The sequence below is a fragment of the Candoia aspera genome, chromosome 1, assembly GCF_035149785.1.
Source record: "Candoia aspera isolate rCanAsp1 chromosome 1, rCanAsp1.hap2, whole genome shotgun sequence".
Taxonomy (NCBI): Eukaryota; Metazoa; Chordata; class Lepidosauria; order Squamata; family Boidae; genus Candoia; species Candoia aspera.
Window position 1 is genome coordinate 74,430,407 of NC_086153.1, and position 18,804 is coordinate 74,449,210.

An 18,804-nucleotide genomic window follows, 5' to 3' on the forward strand; every position below is an offset into this window, starting at 1 on the left:
CTTGAGTCTATGAGTCATGAAGAAGTGGATAGGGATCTCTGTAGTGTTAGCTCCACCGTTCTCAGCTGTATCCCTGCCCCTCATGGCTGGTTAATGTCTCCTGTGAGGTGACAGGGGTAAGGATCTGAGCGCTGGTTAATACTTTTTGTACGAGGAGGTGTTTCCATCTCCTCTGAAGAAGCACACCCTCTGCTCACAAAGCTACTGCTTGTCTTGGGAGGGGGAAATATAGAGAACTTATTTCCTACCCTCACAGGATCTTTCATCCCCTGTGGCACAACCACCACAGAAAGCAACAGTATATTATAAAACAAAAGCATAGGTTTATTAAATCAAAATTGAATATAGTTTTCCTTTTAATAAGCTGCTGGTTGTTACCTTTAAAAGCCTACATGGCTCCAGACCTGCTTATCTGTATTCATCTTCTCATCCAATCAGATAGAAAAGAGTCAGCTCCCTCCAGGTCCTGTATATCCTAGAATGCCATTTGATGGGTACCAGGAAATGAGTATTTTCAGTTACTGCCCCTATGCTTTGGAGTCCTCCCCCGCAGACAAAATTGATCCAGTCTATCTCTTCCCTCCAGGGTTTCAAGGGAGCAGTTAAGACCTGACTTTTCCATCTAGCTCAGGAGGAAGGCATATTTTGAATGCTGGCATGCACTGGTAAACACATGGATTGGGAAGTGGTGGAATCTCATTCTTTAGTTTGAAGCAACAAAATGTTTTCAACTCTATAGAATCAGGGTGAGTAGAATTTCCATTTTCCTTGCAGAATAATGTATCTGTGAAACATGTTTATTCTGAGTCAGGAAAAGTACAAGGCCAAAAAGTGCAGTTACCACTTAGTTATTTCCCCTGAACATCACATGGTCAAATGTGTGTGATGACACACTATTCCAAATTGTGTATGTCTTTGCTTAATTCACTTGGGTCACCAAAACTTTTCAGCAGGAATAGAAACAGTTGCGAAACAGCAACAATCAGCACAAGGAGAAAGGTAAACAAGGAGGTTTTGAAGACCATTTCTAAAATGAGTCATTCCTCTTTTCCATTGTTAAGGATGAAAATCTGGCACAATCCTTTTCTGCTTAGCTGTATTTCTAACCATCCCTAGCTCTGTGAATTAAATCATAGCTGCCCCTTAATGGCTATTACATTTTCTGAACTGATAGACTGCATGTCCGAGACTAGTGCAGATCAATTTCCATAACAAGTGAGGAAACATTATGTGTTCAATTCACTCTCATGTTCTTCCTCTTTTCTCCCCATATCTGGGCCTCCAGAAAAAGGTGTGAGAAAGGGGGGATAGCGATGTTGTTTTTGCAAGGCCTACAATAGAACAGGACTTGCTTTCTCAGTAACTTGCTAACTGAAGCTTGCTTTCTAGTAGCTAGAATTGCTTGACCGTATATTAGGGATGTGGAATATGTGGTCAGGGGAACAGAAGATAATAACTCTATGCTGACAGGTGTTAAGGAAAGAAGCTGCCTAACTGATGCTGAAAATATGCTCAACACCAGTTCTAGCGAACTTTGTGGTCAGACATGACCCCGACCTACTTACTCCAAGGGGGCTAGCTGCCTTATAAGGAAAAGAACAAATAGGGGACTGGGGGAGGTAAAAAATGAGGAATGGGAGATGTAAACAAAGGCGGGACTTCCTGCAAAATCTAAGGTGTCTCGGATAGGCTGTGAACTCCCAAGTACCTATCCAATGGGCAACAGGAGGAGGGATTTCACCGGCCGGGGGTAGAGAATAAAACTGCGTGCTTTGTGTGAAGGGGTGTGCCTATTTTGGCTGGGCACCCATCCTTGCAAGAACGTTAATAAAATCTTTTTGCTGCTTCTCAAGACTTTGTCAAATTTATTCCGTGAGGGATTTTTCCCACAAAGGCTGAGCAGCTCAGAATTGTGATGCATAACTCATTAGCCCAGGAGCTCATATTGGGACTATTTAAATGATTTAATGAACAGAATGCCATGCCGCTTGTTATTTTTTCAAACAGGAATACAAATTAATTCCCCCTAAGGAGATCAAAACCAGGAAACATTTAAATGAGACTTCCTGTCCAGTGTGAAATATAAATCCTTTTCATGTATTGCAGAGTGAGTGAACCACACAAGAGTGTATTGAAAGAGCTTATACAATGAAGTTGTAGTTGATCAAAGCTGGTTTTCGGTTTTAATTAAGATAACAAGGTAGCTGGACTAAGACAACTGGTATCCCGCTGACATGCTGCTCAAAGATACACCAAGATTTCTCCATTAATTGAACACCCAGAGACCATATGTCAGTATTGTTATGAGGCTGGAAAACAAAAAGTATAGTGAACAGCTGAAGCTCATAAATATTCGTTTCCTCTGAAATGACTGGAAGTTCATAAAAATAGCCACTAATGTACATCACTGATGATATTACTTCTTTTGAAGGTATCCACTGCCAGGTGCTTGGCAATTGCACTACGCTTTATAGACTTTATTATGATCATAGACCAAAAAGAGAGAAGACCACCATAGTAAGACATTGGATATACACTAACAGTGACAGCTCATAGCAAGGCAGAGTTTACAGACAGTACAGCAAAACTGAACAACGTTTAAAGGCAAGGAATTTTCTTTGTTGTCTAATAGGTAATATAAGTAAAATAAGTCGGAATATGTGGCAATTTAACGAGGAGCAATGTCCCTGTAGAACTGGCAGTATAACAGACATGAGCTGTGGTTTCTTTTGCACCTGCATCACAGGGGCACCATCGTTCAACAAAGGGTTTTTTCCTGTATTTCCCTTCCAACAGTGCTGTGGGGACAGCGTCAAATCAAGCCAAGGGTAAAGCTCTTCTGAATTTTGAAACAGTGATCTTTCTTGTCTGGATAACAGGCCAATTTGTAGTTTGTAAACTGGTTGCTAATAAATACATCACAGGGACAAGCTGCATTATCCAACTGACTTCCTACACCTGGAATCCTTTGTTTCAAATTGAGTTGGCTTGTTCTATCCATTGAAAAAGAGGGTCCCACTTACCCTACACACAACATGTATGTATGCCCTGAGCTCATTGTCATTTAGAAACAGGACCATCCCAAGAAGAAAAATGCAGTACTATTTAGTTCCTCACAGATACAGAGGGTGAAAAGTTCAGAATTTAGAAAGAAGGTGAGAACATCCCACCAACATTTCTATCAGGAGCTGTTTGTATTGTCAACTGGCAGCAGAATTTTATAATGCCATGCCAAACATTTTTCCTCCATTTTTCCCCATCAGATTCTCATTCAATTTGATAACATTTTGAAACTTCATGCAAAGAAGAGAATTTAGGTGAAATTCCCATGGGTGCAGCGGGGCTTTATTGTACATACTTATTGTGAGGTGACCAAAGGGTGTGTGCTATTGTCCTGTTTTCCTTTAATAATCATCTCTGCAACAATCTACATACCTCCTGGCTTTCCACAGTTTAATTACATCTCAAAGGTTTAATTGTATTTTATTGTTGACTTGGGGCAGCCAGGGAGGCTTCCCAAGACAAAAGTTGTGCAACAAACATCAACATGAGTAGTGGCACCTTCTGCCCTCTCCAAGTTGGCTCAAAAACATCACCAAAGAAATTCTAAAGAGTTTGTCACGCACCTTAAGAACAAGATTTTAAAAATCCCTAAGGCTTATTTCTCAAGGGGGAGGGAAAGCCAATATAGGCAGCTGGTATATTTCTGAGGGTTCTTTATCAGATTATCCAGATCAACAAGATTAACCAAGTTACATAAATGTAAACCAAACCACTACAGAGCAGGTACTAGTGCTCATTTGTGTAAAAAGCCATTTTCTGGATACTCTTCTATATCAAAACCTTCCTGCATACAGTGTGCTTACCTTTCATAGAATGGGCTATAGCAAATATTTCTGCCAAAAAACCTAGTTTGTACTGCAGGAAGTTTTGCTTTAGGTCTGTTTAGTTCTTTTCCTATGAGGGAACATTCAAAACATGATACCACATCTGAATACTTTTCTTTCCTCTGACAGTTCAATTGCTCTGGAGCTGGCATATTTATTTTCCTTCCCATTGAAATCAATATGAGGCAAAAGAAAAGAACACACACACAAAGACACAAAAGTGGGGGGGAGGAATAAAACATAGCAAATCCAGTAGTGCTTAGCAGGTCATACATTTTTCACCATGAGTTCCCCCTACTCTCTCCATGAGATTGTTCTATCCATAACATTTTCCTCTGTCCTGAGCTAGGGGATAAAACAAGGTTCAAAGAAATTAAAGAGCCAAAAGCTAGTCCACATGCATTAACCTCAAAGGAGTGGGTTGAGAATGATCCATGTGAGGAGTTCAACCAGATGACCGACAGATCTTTTTCTGACCTACAGATCTATGCCTCTGTGTGATGCTTTCAATCCCTGCTCAAGCACACTTCATCATCTGGTAGGTTTAATGCCGAATCTCTGATCTGCAAGTCTGTTTATCTCTTTATCAGATTCCTCTGTTTTCTTAGACACCCAGCGCCAATTAATGGTGCTCTTCATTGTGGCTGAAAATCTACCGAGAAATAAATTTTAGAAGAACTGACAAGCAGCAAGAAAAAGTGCCTTACAGAGACAGAGACTGTGTACAGTTTTATGCCTGGAGACAATGTGGTTTGTGTGATTTGATGCAGATTTTGTGTACTGACTGGTAAACGCCTGGAATAATTTAAGGATCTGATCAATAGAAGCTCCAGTGTTCTGTTACTTATTACCATTCTGGGAGCAAAATGTTCCAAGATGATATCAAACACCAGCCCTCTATTCCACTACAGAAAGCACACTGATAGGACAGAAGTTGCCAACAGTGAGTCATTCATTGCGGAATCCAGATTTCATAACAACATGATTCAATGTTTGCAAGGTTGGGGTCGATTGCAGACTGCTCTCTGTCAGCATCATGGTTTCATCTCTTTGACTTTGGATGATCTACACCAACACTACCGTATGAGGGGTCCCCCATTATCACCTTTATAATACTGTCTCCTGTGTATAAAGAATAAAGATATTATTTGCGGCAAAGTGATTATGTAAATTATAGGAAAGAACCAAACTGAAAGGTTACACTGTCCTCAAAAATCCAGCTGGGGAATTTCTTAGTTAAATCAGATACTTCTTTATATAAATCTTATTGATGTATCCTACCTACCTATCCATTTTAATTTTGTGGTTTCTCATTTTACCACGCTTAAACTGTTTCACCTCATTTTCATATCTGTTTGAAATTCTTTTATATATATATATATATATATATATATATATATATATATATATATGTCATACATGTGTGCATTTGTCCTAATACATAATGTAAGCAGTGTTCCTAATACAAGGAAAATTGCAAATAATTTTCTCTGCCCCCCCCCACTGGAATATTGCATTGCCAACCTCCATGAAGGGCACTTCCACACTGCTGTTATTTCCAATCCCACAAAACCAGTTTGGAAATGATCGGCTATCATGTTAACTTCTGCCAGAATGCTGCAAACCAAGAGCGAAAAGCATCACCCTCTCCTGTTCTGAGTTGCTGCAAGTCCTGTCGCATTAATCCTCTTAGTCCTGCTCTACACAAAAGGGGGGGGGGAAAGGTCCAGGATACTGAGTGGAAGATGGGTAGTTATCTTATAAGACCTGCTAAAGCAGACCTGCTAAAGAAGCTCAAGAGAAGAAGAGGCAGGCATGCAGGCAACCAAGAGGTCCCCCCAAGGAGGAAAAGACCCCAGAGACCCCATGTTTCCAAGGGAGAACCAGTCTCAAAATGGTTCCTCTTATACTATAGTTGAGCCAGAAGAAGTGCTCAAGAATATGGTAGTGTGGGATCATTGAGGTGTGGAGCCAAACCTAGGGTGGTGCAAATACCTTATGCAAAAGTTTCTGTGGTGCAGATTTTAAACAAGAAAGATATTCAACTGACATATATGTTCAAAAGTGCAGCATTAAGCAATTTAAACATGTCAAATTCTCTATTTTCTCCTCCATTTCCACTCCCCCATCCAATGAGGTGTATTTGTTTGTGACACTGGTATCAGCAGAAGCTTTCTTGCCATGATTAAGAGGAGCTTCAGGTGAGGATGGGGATTTTCACAAGATCCTTGAGGGAAGAAAACAGTTAATCTCTCTCCCTGCACCTTCCTGTGTGCTTGGTTCAAATCCAGCTGGATTCATAGATCAATGTGTAGAGAAAGGACATGTTGAATGGTTAAACAGAGAAACTGCAGACCTTTGAATGGCCTGGCATTTCATAGCCAATGTTTGACAGCATTCAAGAAAAAAGTCTGGTGGATTTTAATGAGCCAGGAAACAAATCCTTCTACATCAGGAGGTAGTAAAAATAAGGCATGAAATGCTAGCCATTTTCCCAACAAACTAAACAAAAGCTGAAATCTGTGGATTAAATAGAATGCTTACACATGCAAGAATTAAGGAGATAAGGGGACCTGAGATGCTCGCTTGAAGGTTTCTTGTGTTTTTTTTTTCTCTCTCTCCTGCAAGAACTCAAAGAATATAAATCCTAGTCCATGCAAACAACAGAATGAGAGAATAAAAACCTGCAATCATGTGCATTCAGAGGGCAGAGCCAAATGAGAAAACATGTGTTGCACCATTGCAATGCAGACTTTACTCCTTCTGCACATGCATCACAACACTGGGTGCAGGTATGTAAGGAACAGAACTACCATTGTGTCATCACTATGTACATTTTATCAACTCATTGAAATCTCAGTTTGCTTGCAGTGATCAAGTAGATTCTACCAGTTCAGATCACTGGTGGCAGGTGTCATTTTCAATGCTCTCTTACATGCAAAAAAACAGAAAACAAAAACCCAACCCACACACCCTGGCTAAAAATTAGCACAACTAAGGGGAAGCAAACTTTTAGTTTGGCCTTCTCTTTACTGTGCTAATTATCCACTTACAGAAAGTTTAGGTTTGATTGACAATAACAAGTTAGGGAAAGCAGGCAGAACAAGACTTCTGGAACTCTTTCCAGTCCCTTATCAGCGGTGGCCGTAGAAGGCATCTGTATTCTCCTCTGTGTAACAAAATGGCATGTTACGTCTGTATTTCTGATTTCCCCTCATGGTGCAACTGTGTGTGTTTGTGTGCATGTGTGCAGTGGAAAACGGGGGGCAAGCTGCAAATGCTCTGCTCAATGTCCTGTGACCAGGAGGGAGAAGGGAAGGGGGCTGAGAATGAAGCAATCAACAGCATGCTGAGAGGCTGCCCAACTGCACTACCTCTCCAAAAGAGGATTTGAGGATTGTTTTTCTGAAATATTTTCTCTACTGCCCCAAGTGAAATCCAACCCATTTTCAAGCTTGCTCTTTCTTTTGCCAGCTCTTCCGCTCTTATCAAATTTGGGACGATCCTGTTCAGTTTCCAGACAGGATCCTAAGCCCCTTTGATATAATGTCTTTCCAACATTCCATTGGGTTGGAAATATTAAAACGGTCAGATCTCCTATGAATCAGGCTCAGCTGCTGGTGACTTCATGGATTCTTCCAGGCAATTTGGGGGGTGGGGGGAGCAGTATGGAACAGTGTGCCTTCTTCTAGAATGTCTTTCAGCTCCTCAATCTAACCTGCAGCTGGGAATTCCCCGAATGTCTCCCAAACAAGTACTAACCAGGCTTAGTCTTTCTCAGCTTCCAAGCCCAGACAAGGTCAGTCAGCTAAAATGTATTGTGTTTGATTTTGCATTTGATTTTGCAACACTATTGGGAATATTACAAACACACATGCGCGCGTAATATTTGTGTGTGTGTGTGTGTTGCTGTTTGCAAGCTTATGATATAGCTGCTGTGTATAGGGAGAAATCCAATTCATCTGAACGTTTCAATTCCTCCCCCCCTGAGTCTATATTGTTATTATGAACCACATAACCACCAATGATTTAATTAGCACTGCAACACTCTGTCATTTAAGTATTATTATACAATTGTTTTAATAATTTATCAATTTAGTTGGAACAATTATGTAGGGCAAATCTAAAAGACCGTTTTTTAAAAACAAAGAGGGTGATAAAATGGCACCAGTGTGGAGGTTTATTAATGAATGCTCTGAGCGGTGATAGGTTCGTCCTGGTGATACATTACTGAATGCCTAAAACATTCCTCTCAAAAATACAGAAGGGTATTCAGATGTTGAGTGATCGACAATTGCAGGGAGGGCTTCCGTTCTGCCACTCCGCACAAAAAATTGGATTCCTGTAGCAAGACAAAAGACAGAAGAGCCACCAGAACACAGGAGGACAATTTGACAGTTTCATGTTTCATGTCAAAGCACAATACATCTCCAGGTTTGAAGAAGAAATTCTAAATCTTTGTCCAATTTGAATAATGAATAAATTAGAACCCTTTTTCTTTTTAACTTTCCATGAGTACAGAGGAGGGGTGGTTTTTTTCCCAAAGAAAATCAATAAAGACAAAATGATGCCACCTAATAAATGAATCAACTGTATATACTGTATTTGCCTAGAAGCTGGAGATAATTGAGTTCTAAATGCCTACTTGAGGACAGAGTATGAATGATCAAGGCATCCTTGACAGCATATGAAGTAAATAAGCTGCTATTTGCTATTTGATCCTGCTGGCTAAGATGCAGTTATGGTATTATCTTACTTTACCATACTCAGAGGGCTCTAAAAGCTGTGATTATTGGTGCATTTTGCTGTCAGATTAAGGCAGGGGAAAATATGGCAAAATTAGACTATCCTCAGTATACTAAACTCAGTTTACCTCAACCATGATGAAGAATTTAGAGCAAAATTCTCCTTACATTAGGCATTTGCTACTGAAATTATCACCAAAAGTATCTTGGTGCTGATATGTTCAATTCCAAAAAAGTATCTAGGAATCTATCTGGTTATAGATCCCAGCATTTCAACGAAATTACTCTTAGATATATAGATAACAATTGCAGTCTATTGTAACACAGAAGCTTTGCTTAATTGTACAGGCAATGCTCTGGAGTTGCATAAAAACAATCATAAAAATCTGCAAATTATATCTGTACATGGAAGTAATGGGAAACCTTTGCTTCCAAATAAACATGCTGTATTTACTGGAAATGAATAGCAGTTTTTTTTTTCAAATAATTTAACTTTAAAATGGGAGAAGTGTCATAGATTTGTTGCAGATACAATAATGGAGACGCAGAAGAGTTTTGTTTTGCTTTGTTTTTGTTTGTCTAATCTTCAGGGTGCCAGATAAAGTCCTCTTGAATCCAAGATAGTCTTTCATTCAGGTAAACATGGAAAAATAGAGATATGTGCTCACATATATGTGCCAGTTGCCTCTATATCCATTAGGAAAGTCCTTCATGTGTGGAAAACATGTAACAGCACTTGAATAGTATGTTGTTTTGCAAACCTTTGGCCTTAATTTTCTGTCTTTCTCCAACAGTGCAAAAGAAACATCTCATGAACAACTGTTTTGCTGAAAGAAGACATGAACAGTTGGACATTTTCCCCGCATTTGTCCTTCCAGACATGTTGGGGTTTGTACATCTTCAAAAAAGTTTTTTGTTTTGTGAAAAGCTCAAACTATGCACCCCTTAGAAGCAAAACCATGAAACAAGGTGCTCTCTATCTCTAAACATTCACAGGGGTGAGTGATTTTCTTTGCTGGAAATGCTTTACAAGGTCTAAGTAAAGCCACGCATCATACTGAAGCAAATCCCAATCAGTCTGCAGAGATTTAATTACAATTTCCAGAATTCTCGGCAAGGACGGCTGCAAATTCTGGAAGTTGTAGTCCAGCACACACAAAGAATACTAGGTTAGGAAGACTGCTGTACAGAAACATATTAGCTAATTCTGAAGTTGGCACCCAGAGATTGCATGTCCTGTTCAGACTATGCAGCCAAGCAAGGTCTTAAAAACACACTTGATTAATAACTATTTACAATAATTAAGTCTTTGGATACGAAGACTCCAATCCAAAAGCCCAACTGGGCACAACAAGCAGCAAAACCGGACTCTCTCACTGGACAGGAAGGCTGGATACGACTGGAATGCAGTGCTCTGGAAGCAACAGGTCTCGAACTGGAACGGAGTGCTGGAGCTATTCTGGTGCTGAATCACTGGCAACCTGGGACTGGATTGGGACTAGACACAGCAACTGGAGCTTGGAGCAGGACTTGAACTCAGAACAAGGCTAAGCTCAGCTAAAAGACTTGGACTAGGCAAAATTCTCAGGACTGGAATCTTGGAGCAGGACTCGGTACTTGGGGCAAGGCTGGAGACTGGAAGCAAGGCTGGACTCGGCTGGAAGCCCCAAAGTGGCCAGGAACCCAGATTCTGAACAAGATAGTTGTGAAACCCCAAAGCACAGCTGAGTCTGCGAAGCATGGTTGCACAGGACTGCAGACAAGTGGCAGCGCGGAAACTTCTTGACTTGACTACGCTGCTGAGGAGATCACGGAGTTTCAAGGCTGGCTGCAAGGTGAAGGCTGCCGGGCACGGCTGACGCTGATTTCTCGTTGGAAGCAGATGCAGGATTCAATTCCTCTTCAAAAGTGGAGCGAAGGCACGGATTCCTCTTCGGCCACAGACGCTGCCTCCGACGCTAGTAAGGACTCTTCTTCCAAAGCTGCAGGCTTAGAGGATCGGTTGCCTCTGGCAGCCCGCTCTTCACGTGGCTGCCTTTTATCCCGATCTTTGGCGTGCTTGGAGTCTCCTGCAGCCAATCAGGCTGCTTTCTCCGGCGTGTGCTTTTCAGCTCGTCGTTGGCGTGCACTGATTGGTGTATTCAATTCCTCCTCTGAATCTTGCCCAATCAGCGCTATGGATTTTTCTTATGCTGCTGGTTTAGCCTTTTGTTTTCCCAATTTCAGGCTGGTAAGTTTCCAATTCCTCCTCTGACTCTGAAAGAGTTTCACTTTCTGAGTCAGAGGCAGGCTTGCAGTCCCATATATTGCAGTCCCATATAGTTGTGAAGCAGCCCCAAAGTTGGGGGTATGGTCTCCAAAGCCTATGTGCATATTTCTAGTATGATAAAAAGGAAAAATGATTAATTGCCTAGGAGTAATTTGGGGGGGGGAGGTGCCTTTGAGTCACTATTGGCTTCTGACAACTGCCTGGACAAGGCCCTGTAGTTTTCTTGGCAAGATTTTGGAAGTAGTTTGCCATTGCCTCCTTCTTAGGGCTGAGACAGAGCGACTGGCCCAAGGTCACCCAGCTGGCTTTGTGCCCAAGGCAGGACTAGAACTCACGGTCTCCTGGTTTCTAGCCTGGTGCCTTAACCACTGCACCAAATTGGCTCTCAGGAGTAATATTTGCAGTGTTCAATTTAATTTTAATAACATTTATATGTACATTTAAATGTAACTTGAATATAATCAAATCTAGTTTTTTTCTTTTTTTATAAGAATTTTATTAAGTTTCAAACAAAGATAAAAGCTACAGAAAAACAAAAAACTGCAAAGAAAAGAAGAAAAAACTAAAAAAGTGTAGAAATGCAAGAGAAAATTTTTCAAAATTACAAAAAGAGGTGACTTCCGACTTTTAACAGCAAGGATATACAACAATTTTCCATAATCAATCCCTTACTCTATATTAAACCAAAATCACATTATTTCTATAAATCATTCCATTGGCACATTATAAGAATCACTAAATACAGTTGCTCCCTCCCCTGTATTAAAAGAAAAAAATATATAAACCTCCTAATCAACTTCCCCCCCAAAGATAACATTTATTTATTATTTCCTTCCTACTACTATTCTATACATTTCTGTCTACTATAATAAAGATCAAACTAAAAAACATATAAATTGTCTGCCATTGTACTTGATAATACAACAATTTTAATAATCTTAATCATATCAAACCTAAAACCAGACATTTATTATTTTTTTAAATACCTTAATAATCTTAATCCAAATCATTAAAGATAAATGAAATCAGCCAAACCCTAAAAGCAATCCAGATAAATATTCTTAAACCCTTATCCCACTTCAAAATAAACCAGAGTATTTACATATCCCCACAATGTGCACAGAGCTTTTTTCTTTAAAAAATCGAACAGCCCAACTGCCCCCCTCAAAAACTCCGACTTCTCTTCAGGAGTCCTCCCATACATTATAACCCCTTCTTTTCCATGGCATTCCATCAAAAGATCAATTTCATTGATGGCTTGCAACTCGATCTCTCCCTTTAATTTCTTCAACTCGACTATCCGATCTTCATCCAGCATTTCAACAGAAGTCCTGACAAATCTAGTTTTTTCTTGGCCTCTGTAGCTCCTTTGTCTTTGCCTTGCCAATGTTTTGAATGTGACCCCTGGCACAACTAGAAGTCTCCTGAAGCTCTCGGGATGAATATATGGGATCGTTTTTTAAAATGTACTCTAAATGTAATGTAAAGTCAACTGCAAATTAAATGAATGATGGGTTTGTCACTACACGATTCGTGGCATTGGTTGCTGTGGGGGTGGGGGTGGGGGTGGGGGTGGGGGTCAAAATGGGCAACATGGCAGACATATTGCTACAATCCAAGCCCCACCCTTTGATATATGTGTGCAATTGTGATACTGCATCCACCATCTTGCATGTCTTGAAAAACACACGTGCGCACACACACACACACACCAATAAATCTTACCTTCAAACATTGTTACCTTCTTACCTTTTGCACTGTTATTACATTAAGATTTTTCCTTTATTTTATCTTCACAATAGTGAAATAGGCTTGGCTAAGCTGAGAGTTAGTGACAATTAATGTCATCATGCTTACACATGATGTTTGCAGTTCAAAGGATATTTGAACCCAATTCTGGTTTGATACTCTGTGGTAGAAGAGGGGAACACTTTTAGCCCAGGAGAACTGCATTCACTCTGGGCAAGCCCATTGTGGAATAAAAGCTAGATATAGGAAGGATATAGTAACCTACTTCTTCAAATTAAGAATTTTTGAAATTGTTATTAACTTCCCTCAACTGCAAGAACCAATCCATTGGTCCTGGGCCAAATAAAGCCTGAGTACTCCTTTGAAGTGATCAGGAAACAGAAATACACATACTTTGTGGGTGTGATGTGAATGGATGATGGACTAGAAAAAAAAGTACTATACTTGGCATGGTTGAGGGCAGTAGAAGTATAAGAAGACAATAGATAATGTAGGTGGATGGCACCAAGGAGATTCCTGAAATGACCTTGGAGGAACAATTTAATTTAATTTAATTTAATTTAATTTAATTTAATTTAATTTAATTTAATTTAATTTAATTTAATTTAATTTAATTTAAGTCACATTTCTAGGCTGGCCACCCCCCAAATGACTCTGGGCAGCTTCACAAACTAAAAACAATAAAATACAGAGGAAACAATGTACAGCATAAAGTAAAACACAATTGGTATGTGGAGGAGAACCACAAAGTCACCACATACCTCCACTTCATCCATCACTAAAAGGGGACCCTGCCAAACACCTACCCCAAAGCTCCAGGCCTGGGAAAACAACCAGGTGTTTAAAGATCACCTGAAGGCAGGCAAAGTGGGGGCCATGCAAATCTCTGGTGGGACACTGTTCTACAGGGCAGGTGAAGCAATAGAGAAGGCCCACCTCCTGGGTCCCATTACAGTAGATGACATTGTTTAATTGATGGGATCCAGAGCAGGCCAATCCGTAGGAATAAATCAGACAGACACTACAGGTGGTCCCTCAGATAGCTAGGCCCCACAGATGACATTTGCCTGGAGACCTGCCAGCTTGGGCTTGGAATGAAATCCCAGCACCATGATGAGCAAGTCTGAAAGTCACGTTTGGTGAGGACAAATGGAAAGAATTGCTGGTTGGTTTTACTGTGCTTTGGGTACACTTTGCACATCCTGTGGATGGTGGTATGGCAGAGCTTAATATCTGCTGGACACAGAATTAAGGGGGAAAAAACCAAAGTATTGCCAAACTTATAGCCAGTTTGGTCTAGTGGTTAAGGTGCTGGGCTAGAAACCAGGAGACGGAGAGTTCTAGTCCCACCTTAGGCATGAAAGCCGGCTGGGTGACCTTGGGCCAGTCACTCTCTCTCAGCCCAATTCACCTCACAGGGTTGTTGTTGTTGGGAAAATAGAAGGAAGGAGTATTAGGTATGTTGAGTTATTTATAAAAATAATAAAGGCAGGATAGAAAATAAATAAAATAAATAAATAAAATGTCTTCCTAGGCTCTATACTTCCTATTGCATACAATGGTGATACACACAATCGTAAGCATAAACAGAATCTGAGGCACATTATCCCATTGCCAGGAACTGGGTTGTGCAACAAGAGAGTTCAATCCATCACACTCAAGATAAGGAAGACAGGGAGAAGGCTGAAGGGAATCGCCTTATCTGAAATCTTGAAAGTTAAAATCACGGGGAGTTTGAAAATGCAACACTTTGCTTATCTCAGGGGAGGGGAAGATAGAATGCAAAGACAGCAAGTTGAAGTTCTGAAATCATCCAGATATGAAATAAGAAATATAGAGAAGAAATAATTCCATATAAGTAAATGTTAATGAGAGCTGGAATTATGAACTATCTTCCTACTACATTTTAAAGGCTTACACTTTGAGGCATATTTGATACAGCAGCCACCCTAGGGAGATGTTACTACGACGTTTTTGGCAAACTCCCTTTACCATAAGCTCAACCCTCACCATGCCGCTCTCCCACTTACTGATTGAGTGAGGGTGTGTGGGTGTGTTTATACCATCGGTAACTGGCCTTTAGATTGGTATGGTGAAATTGACAAACATAGGACCTAAAAAACTAAAACTAACTTGTGCAACTTTCATCTGATGCATCATGGTTGGCTCTCTAGTCTGCAAAATTTATACCATAATACAGGTAGACCTCACTTAATGGCTGCCCTATTTAGCAACCATTCGAAGTTGAAAAAGTAACTTTACAACCAGTCCTCACACTTACAACCATTGCCACATCCGGCAGTCACGATTGCCATTTGTGCACTTCACAGCTCGCTTCTGACAAGTAGTCAATGGAGAAGCTGGCAGTAACATTGCAAGGCATGGTCATGTGATGCCTTACTTAACTACTGTAGGGGACTCGTTTAATGACTGTGGGGAAAGTGAGGTTGTAAGTCTTGCAGTCGTGATGTTTCACTTAACGACCATGTTGTTTAGTGACAGAATTGCTGGTCCCAGTTGTGGTTGTTAAGTGAGAACTACCTGTAAGTATTTCAGGCTTTAAGATACCACAGAAACAATATATGTACCTTTTTAAGAAACAAAAACTTTAGACAAGCTTTCCCAGTCTGGTGGCGCTCATGGAGCATTATTTATGGTTGATCCAACATACGTGGTCGAACAGATTTAGGGTATGTCAGTTTGAGGGAGGGTGGCTTAACATTTCAGAAAAGGGATTTGAAATATGATTTGAGAGCCAGCATGTTCTACAGCATAGAACAAAATAATCTTCAACCCAAAGATGGGATTTGGCTTTAAATGGCAAATTGGAGGTTGTATTCTAAAATGTACTGTATATGGGACATGGATAAAGAAGTATGAGGAGTTTTGATTTAGTTTAATCTATATTTAAATTAGGTTAAGAACATCTTTTAAAATATTAATATTATTTCCAGTATATGTAATAATTTCTTCCCTGCTGTCATTTTAACAATTAAAATGGCTGGCAATTTTCAGACGGGTTCTGTAGGTCACATCGAGGCTTCTGGGTGAACGCATCCAGACCTGCAACCTCAGAAAGTACATCTTGGAGTATAGCTGTGTGGTCAAGCTGGTATTCAGAATAAAGGAGACAAGTGATACTTTACCCTTTCCTCTAGTTTCTGAGGAAAAGTTCCTCTAGTTCTTCTAGTTTCTGACGGACTCCTCCCTGGGGGGCCATTAGTACTCATGACACTTACAATCTTACTTCAGCTTTCCTTTGCTTTACAGACCTGTGAAGGTCATAAATGCAAGGATTAATTGCAAAGTTACTTTTTCATCACTGTCATAACTGCAAATGGTCGCTAAATGAGGCAGTCACTAAATGAGGACTACCTTTACTCCTTCCGGAGGCGGCTATTCTACCATTTCCAGACCCAACTTCCTTATACATGAAGAAATCAAACCAATTTTTTTTCACAGTAACCAATGGTTAACTGTGGCTTTTGTTTCTAGCCTGAAGTTAGAAAACATTACCATTATAATAATACATTTTAAAATTATGTGATTTTTTTCAGCCCTGAGGCTGTTCTCTCTTATTGCCTTATCTGCTTTTAGTGTTCTTTTTCTTCCCTTTGTTTTACAAAGGTCATCCATCCCGTACCTTATGAAAGAGAAGATACATGTGTGTTCAGAAAACATACAATTAGTTTGTCAAATGTCAAAATTTCTTTATGGGAAATGCCATGGGTAGGACTACCTCTTCCGCCTATTAACAACTCTTCATCTCTCATTTCTTCCTCTCCTTTTAAAGTAGAACTGGAGGCTATCATTTTGATTCTGCCTGTTAGCAAAGGCATTTGTTACCACCTGCCTCAAGTAATTGCATGTTTTAAATGGATTTCTACCATAAATTACAAGCCACGCAGATTTGCATGGATGGAGCACACATTGTACTGCACATCCCTGTTTTACATAGCCTGTCATGAACTGGAAGCCAAAGTCTCTTTGCATTAACATTTAAATCAGTGGTGAGACTAGAGGACCACCCGTGGCCTTTAAGAGCCTGTTTTGCAGGTCCTGGAGTGTCCTTTGACCACAAATGTCAACAATCGGTTGCTTGACTGAATATACATTATTACTTATTTACTAAAAATTGGTTGCTTGGTTTCTTACCATTCTGAGACAGGAAGCACACAAAAAGTATAGGATAAGCCCTAAAACAGGTTAACCATACTATTTTTAAAAAGGGGAGAAATCGATCTATCCCTAATACATACATGTCCATCATTTTATTTCTTTTCAGGGTGAGCGACACTGTGCAGAATGCAAAAAGGGAGTAAGAAATAGTACTATACACAGAAAAAATTAAAAGTCTGAGGCAGGAAAAAGGGTGGGAATTAGAGCTCAGTCTAGCTTAGGCCATTCATTATACCTATTCCTGCAAACAGTTTTTGCTGCCACTATTTCCATACACCCCTTAATACAAAAGATTGCCATTTACTCTTTAAAATCCTCACCTTAAAATTCATGATGCTCTCATGAGCTCCATCAGCCATGACTTTCTCTGCCTTCCCTTCCTCTCAGCCCATTCACCTTTTTTGTGTTTGTTTTGTGTTTGATTGTCTTTCCAACTGTCTATAAATTCAAACCAGCTCAACATGCATGCTTCTTCTGTATATGGTCATCCACTTTTGTATTGACTCAACTTTCATTCATCTTCGATGTATACTTTACCTCATTTCTTCTTGTTTTGTCACATATATTTCCTAAATATACTATTCCCACTGCAATCCACTGACTTCCATGTTTTTTTAACATACCCAACTTTTCCTTCCATATAGCAGAGGATAGAATGATGCTCTTATACACAGATTCTTTTAGCTTCTTCCAACAGATATGTATTTCTGGCCACAAGCCACGTAATACCTACAGCTTTTCTAGCAGCATTTGAGTGTCTTAGAATTTTTTTTTTCATCCATTTTCACCATCTTTAATAAACATTCTACCAAAATATGCTAATTCATCTCCTTGTTCTAATTTATGCATAACTTGCCATTGTTCACACTATTTCCCTCTGAAGTTTGCTCTTGCCAGATCATACAACATACAGTATGGTTTTGGGAAGCAGGGTTGGTCTTCAGAAAAAAAAGAAAAGGAAGCCAAATGCCGTTTGCCCAAATGACCTCCTGCCACATTAAAATTCCAAAGGCCCACAGTGATGATGCATCATCTCTTACATTTTTCTGTACTGAACAGCTGTTTATTTCATCACATACCTTACCATGGTAGAGAGAGACATACTGATGAGTTTTCCCTGTGGTCTGGCTAGAAAAATAACTGGGTTACAATTGTCAGCTCATTTAACTGAAAATCCACACAACTGAATTCACAAAAGGTGTGTAAGAGGATTTCTTTAAAAGGTATCTGGTATTATGATTCATTATTAAGTGATATTCCAAATGCAAATGGTAAACCCACACCCACTGTCTAAGTTTACACAAAAAGGCCGTGACCAAAATACTTCTCTCTTTTTTCTTTCAGTGATTGCAACTATTTGTTTTAAATATTAATATATTTAATATATTTAAAGTGGTCAGGAATTGCTATTGGATATAAAATTTATATCATCCTTATGTAAAGATTACGGGGGAGTTATTCACTATGCACCAAAGGAAATAGCTGGATATTGCTTTGCAAACTTTGAAAATAAACTCTATTAACAGCTTTCTTTCCTACCAGGAACCAGAAGGATATTTTTGAATTCAGTTACATGAAAGAAATTATTTTAACATCAGTTTCTACATGCAGGTAATGACAAAAAATGAAAAATATTTACGTGAAGCTTACTACCATGCTCTGTTTCCAATCTGCTTGTGAAACCATTTGGGCCCTACACCAATCACTTGATGTTGTCACTGAATGTTTACTCTTATACCAAGTCCCACTTTTTTCCCGCAGATTTTACATGGTTGAAAATTGGGAATGAACTTCTGTTTGCAACCAGCAAGCATCAGTTTAGAAGCAGCTGCATTTTGTAGTGATCACTTGTACCAAGGAATCCATGCAGCTGTTGGTGAGGCCACCTAGCTTGCAGTTCTTCCCATCTAAGAGTATCCTAGCATCAAGGCTTGGTCAAAACTGAGTAAAAGGAGCCAAAAATACTTCACAGCAG

The 18,804-nt window shown here is 39.8% G+C and overlaps 1 long non-coding RNA gene across 1 annotated transcript; it reads left to right on the top strand.

Annotated features, from left to right (window-relative positions):
* Nucleotides 1-579: 579 nt before the first annotated feature.
* LOC134488142 (uncharacterized) lies at nt 580-18,271 on the top strand. The gene is made up of 4 exons (XR_010066941.1): nt 580-746; nt 4,233-4,425; nt 9,427-9,630; nt 17,889-18,271. It is a non-coding gene; the product is annotated as an uncharacterized LOC134488142 (long non-coding RNA).
* The last annotated feature ends 533 nt before the right edge of the window (nt 18,272-18,804 follow it).